We start from the raw sequence: 5239 nt of genomic DNA, 5'->3' as shown, positions 1-5239 counted from the left end.
TTGTACAAAAATTGTATAATAGTTTTAGCTTGAAAATAAATACAACAATAGTCAGGATCACTATTAGTTGAAAGGTATACACACACAAACAACACACACACGCAATACATACTGTATCAATGTTGATATATATATATCTATATCTGTCGTGTCATAAACCGTAAAAAAATAGTATATTATTATTTTTATTATTTCTAGGTAAAAGTAACAGAACATATTAACATTACGTACAAAGAGATGACATAACTTGAAAAGCACCCTTTATATGTATATAACAAGTAATACAAAACGAAAATTAGGTGGAGTTGACGTATTTTCGCTCTTGAATGGAGCTCCACTCGCCGCCATGGAGGTGACGTAATTCTACGGAAAGTGTTGCCCGGACCAACATGGCGGCGGAGTCGCTAGTGGAGGTGACGTAATTCTACGGAAAGTGTTGCCCGGTCCAACATGGCGGCGGCGTCGCTAGTGGAGGTGACGTATTTCCGCTCTTGAGTGGCGCCCCACTCGCCCATATGTCTGCAGCCAGACCCTCTTGTTTGTTATGGACAGAAGACTATTTACATCATTAAATTAAAGCCCTCCTCTGCGGCTGTCAATCATTCAGTATTCAAATAGCGCGCACCTCGTCCATTTACAGCAGGATGTATGGTAAAACTCTCTCCGATATTATATAGTCACATTATAATGCTTGATCTGTAGATAAAAAGGCTGTGGATTTGCATAAAATGACTTTATTTTGTGCATTTGTATTTTATGTTTGTTGCTGTTTTTAAAAGACTCGCTTGTGGCTGTTAGATCACACACGTTTTAAAAGCCGTAAACTTTTAAAATCATTTTGTGAGCTCAGTTCTGAAGCGTTTCATATTATCATGGTTTTGCGCACTGAAAGATTATTAAAAGCTTATTATATTTTTAGCCTGCACAATACATTTAAAATAAGGATAATTTAATTGTATATTATTTCTGTGTAGTGTAGTGTAAGGATTTTAAATATATACACTTCTGAATTCTTGACATTCATATATAAATATTAAATTATGAAATCTATGATTGCCTGATTGAATTTTATAAGAGTACTAATAGTAATTTGTTTTTATAAACATGTTTAGATTGTGTAAAATTACTGTGTAGATTTTTTCAAGAATTACTTTTTGTATTTATTTGCATTACATTTAAATAAAATATGTTGCCATTTTTAATGTGCCCCTCTGGTTAAACACTGGCCCCTCCTTGGCCCCCGTAGTAAAATTTGTCTAGAGCCGCCACTGTTTAGAAGCTCAAAATGATTAATCAGGATTTTGAAACTTGTTTACTTAAAGACAATTTTATTTCATATTATTAGAATACCAATTAGTACAGGAAAATTAACATATAACTTAAATCCCAATATACGACTGTTTAAGCAAACTCAATTATCAGTTATATTTCTCTAGGCTCATTGCTCAGAGTGTTTCTGTAAATCTTTCAGCTTCCGAATCCTCAACAGTTTTCAACTTTAAAAAAGCAAGTGTTCCTGCTTGACTTAAATTGTATATTTAAGTTATCTCAACAAATTTTAATTAATCTAAACTAAAGTTAATTTTAAGTTCTTATAACTAATTGCAGCATTTTTTACAGTTTAAATATTATAGCATATTGCGTAAGGCTATCAGACTTTTCAGATGTCAGAATTCCTAATTAAGATGCTGCATAAATGAATTTTTATTAAGCTGACATTGTTTTTATCTACAATGTAAAAAGCTGTAGACAACATCTATCCACCGGTGGCGCCGGGGGGGGGTCTTGGGGTTTTCAAGACCCTGCAAAAAAACGCTATGACCCCCCATCCTCTTCCTGATTAAAATATATATATATATATATATATATATATATATATATATATATATATATATATATATATATCCAAGAAAAAGATTAAAACATGTTTCTCTTCAAACTACGCATAACAATAATAAATAATAATTATTTCGACATTTATTCGTACACTGAACCAAGAACCATTTCTGTCAGACGCGTCCGATTCGAGGACCGAGGAGCTGATGATAACTGCGCATGTGTGATTCAGTGTGAAGCAGACCGACACACAGAGCGTCTGAACCGAACTGATTCTTTTGGTGATTGATTCTGAACTGATTCTGTGCTAGTGTTATAAGCGCGGGTAATAAAAGTTTGACTAAACGTTTATTATATTACAGTACTTATTTATTTTTTTACACGTTGAGTGCCTTAAAAATAATTATCGCAACACTGGTAAGGCTTATTTAGATTTTCTCATTCTCTGAATTATCATTATAAAAATTCAGAAATTAATTAAAATATAATTATATTTTAAATGTGACGCAAATATTTTTTTTACAATAGCAACAGTGTTTACAACAGCAAGACCACTTTAGCCTGTAAACTCAATAATATCTCTCTGGAAATAGATGTAAAAATATCAGTGTCAATAAAAAATGCATAATATACCTGACATCAAAGTGCAGTGTGAAGGAGATGAATAACAAATGTAGCCCTGTAATTTGTTTACATTGCAAAGGTGTTCGATTTTAGACAACAACTACAACAGTAATAAAAATACGAATCACTATATTCCAGTGTATCAGTTTTTTTATGTTTTGTATCAATTTTCAAGGTGGACTTATTGATTAGGTGCAAGAGTAGTAGTGATGGTTAAAATAATAGATTGATAATGAAATAGTAAATTGTGCCTTGTTCCTAGATGGACAGAGAGTGGAAAGAAATAGATTAAATGAGGAGATGGAGATAGAGAAAGAAAAAGAGGGACATGTAGAGGCACACATGACAGAAAGAGAGCAGGGAACAGCAAGCCATGAGACAGAGGCTGGTGAAAAAGAGGAAAATGTAGAGGCACAAGTGTTTTCTATAGTTTTTACTATAACCGCTGTTCTTAATTATTCTGTAGAACAGAGAAGAAAAAGCCATCATGTTGGGACAATTTAAGACATTTCAGTTTCTAATCCCAGAGCTATTATTATTTTAAACTTAAAATTGTCTTCTCTATTGTTTCTTTTTCAAAACTGCAACAAAGCATTTGCTGCTGTATCAATATATAACCATGCATATCGATACGCAAATCAGCAAGGAATGCATCACAATATATTGCTGTATTGATATTTTGAACCGCGCTATTTAAAGCCTTGTTCCATGTGCCCCTTTTATACTTTGTGCACCTGCCCCTCCAAAGGTCTCTGCACGGCCCCGTTCAGAGGGAGTGTCAGCCACGTTAAAAATGTTAACCGCTTAAGTCACACATTATATTATATGTTTTTATATATATTTTATATACAATATGTTTTAATTATGAAGCACAATTAACATAAAGCATTGCTTATTTGTATTTAATAGATTTATTTTATCCTCTCACAATATGGATCTGCATTCAAAAGGATTTTTGCAACTGAACATTACATGTAATTTCTAGAATAAATAAGTAAATAATAGAAATAATAAAACAACAAGGTCATACGTACATACAAAACAAAGATCATACATCTTAACTTATAACAAATGAAGTTAAATTTGCTAAAAAATAAAATAAAATAAAAAATAAAATATAAATAGACTGTATTCTATATAGGCCAATAGGTTAGTTCTATTTTTTATATTTTTATTAGACTGCATATTTGGCGTTTGGAAAAGGGCCCTTTTCAAGAGTGTTAAGAAACAGTCATGGATGTGTCTCTCTTTAGGTACACTCAAGTATTTTAATAATATTATATTATCTGCGAGTACCCTGTACACATTTTATACTTTTAAGATTCAAAGTAGAGCCTACACTACAAGTGCACATTCAATACAATTAATGTCTTTATTTTTCAGAAGGAAAACTTATTCTGGAACAACAGTGTGTGCTGTGAGATGAGAACAGAGACACACTGAGCTTTAACCACTAACCATCGACCAACTGCTGACTGATGAGAAAACATCATTAGCTTCTGAGAGACAAAGACAAACTGAACCACAGTGATCTGAACTGAAGACAGCGACTGTAACACATTTCAGTTTCATTCAGGTAAGATCTCATCTGTCTGATTTGACATTTGAAAAAGTGCACTTTTTAAGAGTGTTAAGAAACGGTCATGGAAGTGTTTCTCCTTAGGTACACTCAAGTATTTTAATAATATATTATATTATGTGCTGTGTTGTAGGTTTCTTGACTTCGTTTTTTTTTTTCGCTCTCATAATGTGAAAACAAAAATAGAAACTTATTTACTGTGAGAATAATTCAAAGCAGTGAAACACAACATAACATTTTATATCTCTCAGAATGATGGAGAACACTTAAAATAGTTGGTTAACTCAACATAGATTTATGTTACAAATAACTGTTTTATTAGAGTATTACTGAACGCGACTAGCTGACTAGCATTAGTTTGAGCACACCAAGTACACTGCATTCTCAGACTCAACCTGACTCCAAAAACACAGACATACAGATGAACACTGATGTTTACTGTCTTTCTATTTAAATTCTTATTATGTGTTTCCTAGTTATCAACATTTCTTTAAAAGATTTAATCGAAACTACCCAGACAGCAAACAGTTTCGGCCCAGATCTGGCCTGCATGGATTTAAAAAGAAATTCACTGAGCTCTGATTTAACTATGACAGTGTAACCATTATTAATTAGAGCAAGTCATTTCCATTAAAGAGAGCAATGAATATGAAACAGCTATGTTTTGAATAATTCACACTATTACTCAATATTAAATAACATAAAACTTTTTTTTTTCAGCAACATGAACGGTGAAAATCAGACCTGGATAGGTGAGCACAGTTATTATTTTGATACTGGTTATTATTACAATATTACTGATTATCTGATTGTTGAAACTCAAATATATGATTCTTCAGATATCATAAGGAGTATCTTCTTCATCGCTAGTGTTTTTGTGGGTCTGTCAGCTCTGGTTTGGGCTTTTCGTCTTCTGTGGCTTCACAGAAAGATCAGAGACCGAATCTCAGTCTTCATCCTCCTCCTCCTCTTCAATGACCTGATACAATTACCCCTTCATCTATATATAGTGACAGGGTTTCTGACAGAATTCAGATCCTTTATCCTTGAGCTTGGAGAGTTTTGGTTTGGATTACATTGGTTTGGTTTTCATCTGCATCAGCTGGTGGCTCTGGAGGGGATTTTGACTCTGAAATATCCGCTTTGTTCTGCTCGTATTTTCTCAGTGCCCTGTTACATCATAATCTCCATCCTTGTGCT

General features: G+C 33.1%; 1 long non-coding RNA gene across 1 annotated transcript; it reads left to right on the top strand.

Annotated features, from left to right (window-relative positions):
• The first annotated feature begins 523 nt into the window (after window positions 1-523).
• Window positions 524-4897, top strand: LOC113081991 (uncharacterized). The gene is made up of 3 exons (XR_003282392.1): window positions 524-651; window positions 3844-4036; window positions 4760-4897. It is a non-coding gene; the product is annotated as an uncharacterized LOC113081991 (long non-coding RNA).
• Window positions 4898-5239: the final 342 nt, after the last annotated feature.

This window comes from Carassius auratus, unplaced genomic scaffold (genome assembly GCF_003368295.1).
Source record: "Carassius auratus strain Wakin unplaced genomic scaffold, ASM336829v1 scaf_tig00035458, whole genome shotgun sequence".
NCBI lineage: Eukaryota > Metazoa > Chordata > Actinopteri > Cypriniformes > Cyprinidae > Carassius > Carassius auratus.
Note: the sequence above shows the minus strand (reverse complement) of the source record. Positions and strands in the feature narration are given on the sequence as shown.